The following is a 12,916-nucleotide window of genomic DNA, read 5'->3' as shown; positions in this document are numbered from 1 at the left end:
TGGAACTTATAATAATAATAATGTTTGTCTTTCATTCTCAAAGAAGAACACTGCATCAGGGAGGTGATGGCACAACAGGCACATGAATTAGATTTGAGTTAGGGGGGGTTTGTGCTAAGTTACTAGCTTCACTTTCTCCTCCAGAGCCATCTGGGTCCAGTGGTCAGATACAGATAAGGTCCACAGGAAAGAGCCCTGGATGAGGAACAATCAGGTTAAGTAACTTGCTTAAGGTCACACAGCTAGTAAGTGGCAGAGAATGGTGCTTATATTCTACAAGGGAAAGAAAACACTTATGAGAGAATTATAGGGATAATAGGATATTTAGTTCTGGAGAGTCTCAGGGAGGGAGAGTGGAGCCACAGGGGAACTGACTGACAAGGTCATTCCAGAAGTATTGCTTTTAGGACCTTTCCAGGGCTGGAAAAGGATGGTGGGATATGATTAGATGGAGAGAGGGAAGTATTCTATGATATTCACCAGAAAGGTTAGGAGAGAAAGAAAGGCATCAGTCTCAACAGTTTTCTTTTAGATAAGTCCAACTGGGTCTAAGGAGTTTGTTCTTATAAGAGAAGGGGAAGAAAGGAGTGTGTATGATTTGTATAGATAGTAAATTCCTTGAAGGCTGGGACTGTCCCTGACTTTATCTTTGTATTCACACTAGCCAGTAATACTATTGTAATACCTTCACACAACAGAGCCAAAAATAACCAACATTCTTTCCATTCCCTTTGAGGAAGTAGAAAAGAGTATGAGAAGCTAATTAATGATACAGAAAGATGATCAGAGAGGTGGAATGATAAGAAGAAAACAAGGTCCAGGAAACCAAGGGCCCCTCAATGTTTCCTGAACATTAGGTAGCAGGAAGGGGATAGAAAGGCAGTCAAGGAGATAAAGAGTGGTCAGACATCTTGTGATAACATGTAAAGGTGCTCATTTTGGGATCTGGATCCAAGTTCTAGCTTACCAGTTAATAATCGTGTGATATTGGGGGTTATAACCATATATCCCTGTATATATTAGGTCCTTCCCAGCTCTGACATCCACATCAGAGATTATCAAATCTAATCTCCTTAAGTTATAGTTGAGGAAGCATGTCCAAAGTGGGGTAGGATCTTGCAAAAATAGAAGATCTGACCCCAAGTCTTCCACCTCAAACCCAGTTGATTTCTCCATTGGCCACAGAAAGAAAGATTTGTCCAGTGGAATTGCAATTTCTCAAAAGTTCAGAATGTTTAATTTAATCAGAGAATTAGAGTTGCCATTGGGATTTTGGGGGGTCACTGAACAAGCATAAGAATTTGGGAGCCACTGAAAAGCAAAAGAATTTGCATGTTCTCTGGGATGTTAAAACTACTCAGGATTTTATTATATCAGGTTAAAACTCCTAGAAATGCAGTACCCACTTTATGAATAGGGTAGGTGAAGTTTGAGTGAGAGTGAGAGAGGAGAGAGAAAGAGAGGGAGAGAGAGAGAAAGAAACAGCCCCAGCCATGTGGCATATGGACACATAGTGCACCTCCAGGGCCTAGCATGGGAGCACATGACCTAGGAAGGAAAGAATGATGTAGACATCCTGCAAGATCAAAGGATAGAATCCCAAGTGACCAGAAGGGGTGGTCCTTTCTGTTAAATACCCTTCTGTGGTAGGTTGGGCAATGTGTGGCACTTGGTGAGTGGTCCTACATCTTAGGCTAGGTATCTTCCAATGGCAGACTATGTACAGGTCCCTTCTGGTCCCAAGGTGTGAGACCTCTAGGTTCAACAGGCCATTTCCAGTCATGCCAGTGTCCTATTGGTCCTTCCTATGCTAAGGTTAAGTGGAGGGGGAAATGGGGGACAAGATACAAAACAACAGGGTCAATGGGAGACAGGATACCATCAACAGGGGGTCAGTTTGCTCTCAGGAGCAAGCAGCCCTCCACAATAAACAAGATTTTGACAGCAATAAACCTATATTCATAATTCTCTGCATCATTTACCCCCTCAAAATTATTCGGGACCCAAATTCTTCTGGACCTTTCAGAGTCCATTTGGAGATGAATGCATTGTAGTGAGAACTCCATTGAGGCAGGGTCCAGTGAATGATTGCCAGCAGGACTGGTACAGCAGACTGGCATCTTACAGAGATTGATCTTGGAGATGTACAGTTGGCAAACTAGAGAAATGAAACTCAAGGGAAAAAAAGATTGAGCAAGCAACAACCAGAGAGATATATTTTAAAAGAGAGTGCTATTTAATAGAGAAAGCTATCTAACAGAGACTCAATGATTAGAAAAAAAAACTAGGTCTATAACGAGCAAGAATTATACTTTATGATCCTAAGCCATTATTAGAATACTTTTTATAAGGACATGGGTTCTAATATAACACAGATTCGTTAATGGAGTCTACATTAAGTTGTAACCAAAAGCTTAAGAATAATATAAACAAATGTAGTGAACAAACAGTTTGAAAACGCACGTATGCTTTAAATAATTTGCAACAAAATTTTCTACCTTGACTTTAGCCAAGTTTGGAATGAACAAAATTCTAGTTGAAGCATGGACCTCTCCTTAACACAGTTATAAAAACTAGACCAATAGGCATTATCCTGAAATAAGCAGCAATACTGATATTTCCTTTCCCCTAAGGGAACTTGTGATTAAAAAAACACATTCTATGTTAAGAAAAAGCCAAGACAAAATAACTTGACAATTATTTAAGATTTAGAAGATAGAGTTCCATGGCTCACTCTCATACTGAATTATAGTGCACCTGGCATGATTATGGGAATTTGCTATTAAAGAACAGAGAGGGACATGAAGCTATGTTCCCTGATGTATTAGATGTCTTTTACAGGCAGAGGTTCCAGATAATCCTTTTCAGTGAGCCAGGTTCCAGGTCTGCCAATTTAGTGCCTCCCTTAAAATAAGCCTACTGCAATTGAGGTTGAGATTGTTCTCTGAAAGGCCACTCCATCTGCAGCGTTAAAATCAAACCTCACTTAATTGCTTCATTAGCATGTTGTCATTTTCCTATTTTAACATATCTGATGTCACACAGATCAATCATCAGTATATTGTAATATAGAAATTACCTATAACCAGAGTTTCAGGTGACTTGAGCACTAAGAAGAATCAAGAGTGTGCCAGGCTGTAATTTGGTATAAGAGATCTAGAGAAAATGATCTTTTTTTTAGTTGTTTTTTTTTTTGCAAGGCAATGGGGTTAAGTGGCTTGCCCAAGGCCACACAGCTAGGTTATTATTAAGTGTCTAAGGCTGGATTTGAACTTAGGTACTCCTGACTTCAGGACTGGTGCTCTATCCACTGCGCCACCTTGTTGCCCCATCTGATACAAAATTTTAGGGCATTTTATACAGAATGAACAAAGAATAATAAAAACTGAATTAGGGAGCCAATGAGATTTCATATAGACGACATGGTTATACAATACGATTCTCTCAAATCTTATCATATTTGCTTAAAATTCCTATTGACAAGAATATCACTTAGGCGGAAGAGTAAACGTTTCCAAATAACAATAAGATTTTCTCTCTCCTCATCCAAAATGTCTCTTGAGTTTTGTTGATCAGGAAAGGAATTCGCTGGTGCCATCACTGAGATGACAGGTGGTATTGACACAGGCCTAGTCAATATTGTAGGAGCTAGGCCTTACATAGCAGAGTAACATTTTATAACTATTAGTTGAAGGTTAAGAGACTCATTTCTGATCAGAAGTGTGTAGTTCAGAAGTATTAATTCCAATTTAAAGAATATCAAATTAGACAATGTATTCTCTTACTTTCAAATGATAGATGTTAAGTAGATTTTACTTTCAGTCACACATACACACATATGTATGTGTTTATATATATATGTACATATATATACATATATATATATATATACCCTTCCATAAATATGTGAAAGACAAAAATTACACTTTCCTCTTTTAACTACAAAAGGCCTTGTGAGATTATTAACATTGTATTACCAATATAAGTTCAAAATCAAAACAAATCAAATTATAGAATTTAGTACAATATTTTCTTTCCCAAAAGAAATCAGTAAATATCTCTGATAACATAATTATATATTATTCTATAGCACAGATAGACTCCCAAGTTTCTTCACATACAATTAATCCTAATTATATATTTGTCTTCTTAGTAACATAAATTCCCAAGTTTGTTACAGAACTTCTAAATAGCTTGAAATTAGAGATTAAATTACTTTTCAATTTATCATTTTTATTTTTAATCACAATATGGGGGAAACCTTACCCATCAGAAGTCTTCCTGTCCCCCTTTCAAAGCTTCTTGAGGGCAAGATAAGTCTTAGACCAAAAGAAATTAACACTTATTTCCATTACTTGAAGCTAGACAATAGTTAACTAACTGATTTCTGTCAGACACTTTTACAATCACAAAGAAATGAAACAAAAAGTCACCCAGTCCAGTTAACAAATTACAAATAACTACATTTTTGTAAACCAGGTTCAATTAATTAAGATAGGCTGAATATGGTTGTTTCACAGGTATTATACAAAGGTATTCATAACATAAAATTTATAACTTGCACACTTTCAAATGCAAACACAAATTGTGCTTTTTATTTTCTAATTTAAATCTGATTTAAAGGAAAATAGTCTTTACAATTTCTAATTGAGGATAAATGTATTAAAATTCCCTAGTAAGGAGGTAGGCTCCAATCTTATTACATTAATTTTGAATTAGCCTTTTTTAAAAAATTAAATTAAAAATGAAAGAATAACAATTTAATTCAGTTAACAATCAGGAATAATTTCAGATTTGAATTACACACACACACACACACACACAGGGGTTTTAGATACAGACACAAACACAGACAACTTCTGATCAAATTATGTAGTGGGACTTTAAGGAACTCTGACCCAGCTTATTAAATCTCAAATGTAGAGACAAAACCTTACTGGTCAGTGGAGGGAATTGAAAAGACTCACTGAAAAAATTACACAAAGATGTCTTATTTTCAAAAAAATATATTTTTAAATAAACACACATATATTATTAAGTTTTGAATCATACCAGTTAAGACCAGTCAAAAAATAATTTTTAAAATCAATTAGAATTTTTTTTTTAGGTTTTTGCAAGGCAAATGGGGTTAAGTGGCTTGCCCAAGGCCCCACAGCTAGGTAATTATTAAGTGTCTGAGACCGGATTTGAACCCAGGTACTCCTGACTCCAGGGCCTGTTCTTTATCCACTATGCCACCTAGCCACCCCCAATTAGAACTTCTTGAGGAACCTCATATGATAAATTAAGAACTCAAAATAGCCAACCAATAGTTAAAATTCCTTACAATAGTTAAATACATTCTTAAAGTTCAAATCCAGTTACACTATTACAAAGATCTTAGCTTATTAATTCCCAGCACAAATTTCATTCTTCCCTTTCCTTCTTTTAGTCTACTGACCCCGAGGCATATTTTGCTTCCCATTCTCTCCTGCCTTCTCAAAGATGGGGCCTCCTCAGTGGGAGCTAATGCCTATTGGGAATGGGGAATTAGTAATCTGGTGCTGAGTCTAAGGAAAAGACCATTCACCTGGCTCCCTTCTCCCCAATCCAGGAAGAAGGTATGGGGGTTTCCTAATTGTAAGCTATGGGGCTGGACCAGGTTTTGGGGAGATCTTATAGATTTGAAATCCAGCTGAGACATAGGATAAACTTCTGCAACCTAAAAAGGATGAGAAATCTTTTCTCCCCCCTCCCCCCAGCCATCCTGAGGAGAGAGAGAGTTTTACTCTATTACAGAGAGACAGAGACAGTGTCAGAGACAGACAGACAGAAAGAGAAGAGAGGAGAGAGAGAGAGAGAGAGAGAGAGAGGGAGAGAGAGAGAGAGAAGAGAAGAGAAGAGAGAACAGTGTTGGCTGGTCCATGATCAGAGAAAACTGAGCTGGAATCCAACCCAGGTTTTTATGTCTTGTCTCTCATCCAGAGGGCAAAAGGTACACTCCCTTCCCCTATGCTGGACCAGGAATTAGGTAGAGGGTAAAGTCTAAGGAGATCAGGATACAAATTTTACACTAAACAATGAATCAATGGTAATGGGGATCTCCACCCAATTTGAGAATACAAATTGTTTCTGTTACAATTATAGTTTTCTACTTTTAGTCAATTTGCATCTCAAGAGTAGTCAATTTACATCTCTACCAAATTTCTACATTCACAAATTTCTTCATCTTTCCCCTGCATCAGTATGGTCATTCTTCCCCACAAATTCCCATGAGCAAAGGAGAGGCCTAAATGGGGAGGGTTTTTCCTGAGAGTTCACTTTAGCCAGACTCAGAAAGATAGCCTAGTTCAGTCTCTCTCACCCCTTCGATGTCCAAGCAGATCCAGAGAGATTCAATGTGGTCCCTTCCTGAGGTCGCCAAAGTGTGTCTGCTGGGATTTTTGGAATTACTGGATAAGCATAGGAATTTAAGAGTCACTAAAAAGAAAAAGAATCTGCATGCTATCTGTGATGTTAAAACTACTCAGGATTTTATTATAGCAAATTATTACAAATATACAGGTTAAAACACCTTGAAAATCAGTAACCACTTTTAGAATAGGATAGGTGAAGTTTGAGTGAGAGTGAGAGAGAAGAGAGAGATGGGGGGGGGAGAGAGAAGCAGTCCCAGTCACATGGCACAGGGGCCCATGGTGACCCACTAGGGCCTAGCATGGGAGCATATGGCCTAGGAAGGAAAGAGAGATGTAGACATCCTGCAAGATCGAAGGATAGAATCAAGAAAAAACCAGAAGGGGCATCCTTTCTGTTAAATACCCTTTTTTAGTAGGTTGGGCAAGGAGTGGAACTTAGGGAATGGCCCTATATCTTGGACCAGGTATCTTCCAATGGCAGACTATGTACAGATCCCTTCCTGTCCCAAGGTGTGAGACTCTAAATTCAACATGTCATTTCTGGTCACACCAGTGTCCTGCTGGTCCTTCTAACCTAAGGTTAAGTGGAAGGAAAATGGGGGACAAGATATATAATAACAGGGTCAAGGGGGGACACGATACAATCAACAGGGGGTCAATTTACATCTCAGGAACAAATGACCCTCCATAATAAACACAATTTTAACAGCAATAAAGCTACATTCATAATTCTCTGTATCAAGGGGACCTCAAAGTGTCTAATTCCTTTATTTTACAGATAAAAAAAACAGGTCAGCCCCAATCACTTAAGTAAAATGAGTCAGAAGCAGGACTCTTTCCACTGTGCACTATTCATTTGTATCCCTAGTGACCAGCATATAACACATGCTTAATAAATATTTGTTGGATTGGGTTTTTAAAATTTTTTTTATTTATTTAAGGCAATGGGATTAAGTAAATTGCTCAAGGTCACACAGCTAGGCAATTATTAAGTGTCTGAGGCTGGATTTGAACTCAGTTCCTCCTGATTCCATGGTGGGTGCTCCACTGAGTCACCTAGCTGCCCAGATTGATAGAAGTTTGAGATAAAAGCCATTGGGAAAAAGGGAAGACCACCAGGGTGCAGGCAAAGTCAAGTGCTCATTTTATTGCTAGCCAGTGATCAGTGGCCATCCAGGGCCTCTTGGCTCTCCAACTCAGACAAGTTTCTTTCCCTTCAATCAAATGAGGAAATATTTGAAATCCTTAGGGTGGTGCTTGGCTCATAGTGGGTGTTTGAAAAATTCTTTTTTCCTTCGTTCCTCTCCATTAATCATCCTCATATTTGTTCCTTTTTTTCCCATTTATTCATGGAAGATCTTCTAAAGGAGAAACACAACCAAGAGATGAGGGTGACATCACAGTGAAAATAAGCCAATTTTAGAATTGTTCCAGGAGTATGATTGAGAAGAAAAAACCACTGTAGTTTAATCTGGGCTGTACTCTTCTCATGGTGGGGAGGCAATGCATATAGTTTTTAGAGTACCAGTGCTTCTGTATGTACTCTAGGTTTCCAAAAGCTTTCATTAATGTAAATCAATCAACAAATGTAAAATAAATACTTGCTAATCTGTATTGTACTACTTCATACCTAATATTTAGCTGATGTAACAGAAAAGAAAAATGATAATTGTTGGAAAAGTAGGACACTAATGCATTGCTGGTGGAATTGTGAGCTGATCCATTCACCCTGGAGAAGTTTGGAACTGTGCCTAAAGACCAGTCAAATTGTCTATACTCTTTGATCCAACAATACCACTGCTAAGTCTTTATCCCAAAGAGATTTTTATTAATAAAGGAGAAAATACGTACTTGTACAAAAATAATTTATAGCCGCTCTTTTCGTGTTGGCAAAGAGTAAGTAATTGAAGGCATGTCTATCGATTCAGGAATGAATGAAAAAGTTTCTGTATTTGAGGATGATGAATTATTTTGGTGCTAAAAAATTATGAACAGGGAGATAAAAACATCATATCCAGGCAGCCATGATCTCCAGGAGTTCACATACTATCTGGGGAGACAGCACAAACCCAGATCAATAAATACAAATGCACTTAAAATAGTTTCAGACACCCTGTGCCCACTTACCTGATGCTGCCCTTACTCAGAGTGTTCAGATGTTAGCAGCCTGAATATCAGCCCTTTGATAGTCCTGCCCTAGAGAAGAATATTGCTTTTCCAGGATGTTTGCACTGGAAAGGGGACTCAAATGTGACTCAAATTATTATTGACTTGATTCTCTCATTTTTAAAATAGTCTCAAACACCCTGTGCCCATTTACATGATGCTGCAACAACTCAAATTCTGATGTTTTCAACTTAGCTTCTTCTAAAATTCCAGTGTGTCTTCTTGCATCTAGGATCAAAGATAAATTCTTCTGCCTACCAGGCATTTCAAATCCACCACAAATTGGTTCCAATCAAACTTAGTTCTTCTGATTCTCCTTTTGCTACCTCTCTTCAGGACAAACTTGTCTCTTAATCTCCCACTGACATGCATTTGCCCAGGCTGTGCCCCTAGACCTAGGGTTGTTCCTTCAACTTTCCTTTCTACCTGACAATCCTTAAGGGTTAACTCCAATGAAAAAATATTGGTCTTTTTCCTAGTTATCAGTATCCTTTCTTTCCTCAACTTATTTTTTATATGTATTATATGTACCTTTCACCCAAGAGAATGTAAACTCCCAGCAGGCAGGGATTGGCTTTTTTTTGTTGCTATTTCATTGAATTCTCTGTTTCCTCATCACCCAGAATGCTGCCTGGTTCAGTAATGGTCTAATAAATGTTGACTGAGTTAAATTGATTAGAATAAAATTGAATAATTGAAAATCAACTTGTGGAGAAGTCATTAAAAGGTGGCAGTTGCATAAAATCATGTGGAATTCACTATGAAAACCTCAGTATTTCATATCTCCATTTACAGGGTAAATGAGACTCTTAGATGTATTAGAATGATCTGGGATCAAGAAAGGAAAAATTCAGGTGACTCAATCTGAAATGAATAAATGTCTGAAGATATAAAAGGAAAGGGAAAGGCTTGGACTGGAAAACAAACACATTTCTGACTCTTTGGGTTGACAATGAGAATTTGGCTTCCTCAGTTAAATGTAATAAAGATTTATCAATACAGTTAAGAAGAATTTCAGATTAAAGAGAGTTAAAAGATAACTATTTCTAACATAAAGGAATGTACTTGGTAAAATATTGACTTTTGCTGACTCAGCATCCACTCCAATACTTGAATAGATTCACTTAGTGTTTTTAAGGCCAAGAACAAGGAAAATGAGTGCTCACCCGATAATCTAGAACTCAGGTAAGATCTGAGTTCAAATAGGCATCAGACACTTATTTACTATGTGACCCTTTACAAGTCACTTTAATTCTGTCTGGGCAACTAGAAGGCACAGTGGATAGAGCACTAGCCCTGGAATCAGAATGGGAGCTCAAATACAGCCTCTGACACTTACTAGTCACATGACCTTGTCCAAGTTACTTAACCCTCATTGCCTTGCATCTGGAGCCATCTCCAGTTGTCCTGAATCATACCTGGCCTCTGTATCCAGATGACTTTGGAGGAGAGATTGAGACTGGTAACTTAGCACAGCACCCCCTCACCCAAATCCAGTTCATGTGTGCTTGTCTTGGCATCACCTTCTTGTTGTTGTGGTCTTCTTTGGAAATGAAGGACAAACATTCTAACTCTGTCTGCCTTCAATAGTGATAATTGTGCTTAACTTTACTTATTTTTAAATTTATTTAAATTTATAAGACCACACAGCTAGGTAATTATTAAGTGTCTGAGACTGGATTTGAACTCAGGTCCTCCTGACTCCAGGGCTGATGCTCTAACCACTGTGCCACCTAGATGCCCCTACTGTGAAGTAATTACTAGAGGTATTATTATTGCCCTCATTTATAAATGAGAGAATTAGGACAATAACAATATTGGACCATAACAAGAATTTCTCAACCCACATCAAGACCAATGACTCCAACTCTCTTAAGGTGAAATCCATGGGACCACAAATGGTACTTAAATAGCTTCCAAGATACTAATTTTTGGGCAAAGAACATAAGTATATCAGTTTCTTTACCTCTCCAGTGGCCATTGAAGAGGGATTGCACCTTGAAGGAACTCAACAAACTACAGGGAGAAATCTCCAGAGTAATGCCAAATTCAGGACTCACAAGTTCACACTGATGGATTTTTCCAATCAGTACTTAGCATGAGGACACCATTAGGTCAAAAAAAGTTGATTCAATACTATATCTAGATTTCCAATAGAATATTGCCCCCTCACACCCCAAATGAATTCATAGCACACCCTCTTGCAATTATATCAATGAAAAACAGAATAAATATAGAGATCATATAAAACATATGCATGGGGACTCCACATCTCAGAAACTTCTATATTTCTTTATTCTTTCTGAGATGTTTGTGGGTTCCTCTCCAGCAGGATGTTTCAGCAATGACTGTCACTGTGCTGGGCTCACTGGACCCCCCCCTCTGAGTAGTTCATGGCTATGTTTGGTAGATGATAGTCTTTGTAGCCTCCAACCTCTGACACAACAGAAGTCTTTGACAAGAGCTTCTTTAGAAAACTACAGGAGTCTTCTGGCCAAGATGGCAGGGAGAAGAAAGACACAGTTTTAAAATCTCCTGATCTTTCCCCATCTATGATATTAAGCAAACCTCTTAACAGAAATCTGAGCCACAAAACCCAGAAAGAAAAGACAGGAGAAAGAACATCTACCTCAGGATTTGTATTCCACAGCCGTGGGTGAGTCTGCAAACAGAGGGTGGATCAGCCACGGATCAGCCTGATTAGGGGTTGGATTGGAGCCCTGGGAGCCTGAGGGCCCCAGTGCTGGACTTGCTTGATCAGTGGCGGGGCTAGACCACAGGGATGTGGGTCTACTAGGGAGCAGAGGCATTGGTGTTGGCGTTGACCCTCTGGAGCTTGCCGACAGGGCTGGGGGGAGAGTTCCCATGCAGGAGAGCTGCAGACCCCATCCCTGGGCTCCTCTGGTCTGAGGAACTCTGAGTCCAGGCCTCCGTTGCTGCTGAGGCCTCTTCCCAAAACAAACACAATTACAGACTACTTCTGCCCCAGGCACAGGTGTGTGAGCAGAAGAACCAGCCCATCTGATAAAAAGGGAGAGGGATGACCTCACCCCAATTTAGAGCACACCATTGATTGAAGGCAAAGATATTTAACAGCTTCAATTGCTCCCTCCAGGCCAAGGGACAGGGCCTCAATCAAGGTCACAAACACTCTAGAGAAAGCAACCAGCACATCCTACTGGCCGGAGAAATTGCACTCAGTGAGTAAAGCCTCTAGGGATCCCAACATCAAACCTCTGTGAACCAACCCCTCCCCAACTCAAGGTCTTAGCAAAATGAAAAAAGGTCAGCAGAAAGGTGGATCCATAGAAAAATACATGGAAGGAAAAGACCCTAACTCAAAAAGACCTAGAACTTCTGAGGAGAATATGATCTGGTCTCCATCACAGAAAGACTTTCTTGAATAAATAAGGAAGGAGTTTAAATATTGACTGGAAAATTTGGGAGAGTCAATTAACACCTTGAAACAAGAAAACAGATCATTGGAAAATACAATTGGTCAAATACAAAATGAGACTAAATCTCTCAGATCCTCAATTGGACAAATACAAAATGAGAATAAATCTCTCAGATCCTCAATTGGACAAATGCAAAAAAGAAAATAATTTTCTCAAAACCTCAACTGATCAAATGGAAAGCTCTTTCAAAGTAGAATTAACCAATTGGAAATGGAGTTGCAAAAGGTAAATGAAAACTCCTCTCTAAAAAAATGGAGTCTGCGGAAACTACTGACTTCATGAGACAGCAAGAACCTGTTAAACAAAATCAAAAAATTGAAAAAGATAGAAGAAAATGTAAAATACTTCATGAGCAAAACCACTGACCTTGAGAATAGGTCAAGGAGGGGCAACCTGAGAATTATTGGACTTGCTGAAAACATTGAAGAGGAAAAAAAAGCCTGGACTTAATATTATAGGATCTAGTGATGGAAAATGGCCCTGATATCATGGAACCATAGGGCAAAGTAGTTATTGAAAGAATATATCGATCCCCTCTGGAAACAGATCTTAAAATCAAAAACACCAAGGAATGTTGTGGCCCAATTCCAGAACTATCAGATAAAAGAGAAGATCCTGCAAGGAGCCAGAAAGAAACAATTTAAATATCAAGGAGCCACAGTAAATATTATGCAGGACCTGGCTGCATCAACATTAAGGGATTGGTGGGACTGGAATGAGATATTCTGAAGACCAAGGGAGCTTGGAATGCTTCCAAGAATCCACTATCCCACAGAGCTGAGCCTCTTTTTCAGGGGAAAAGATGGACATTTAATGAAATGGAAGAATTCCAAAAATTCCTGATGAAAAGATGATAGCTAAATAGAAAATTTGGACATCAAACAGGAGCTTCAAGAT

Source organism: Macrotis lagotis, chromosome 3, assembly GCF_037893015.1.
Source record: "Macrotis lagotis isolate mMagLag1 chromosome 3, bilby.v1.9.chrom.fasta, whole genome shotgun sequence".
In the NCBI taxonomy this organism is placed as follows: Eukaryota; Metazoa; Chordata; class Mammalia; order Peramelemorphia; family Peramelidae; genus Macrotis; species Macrotis lagotis.
This window is presented reverse-complemented; position numbering follows the sequence as displayed.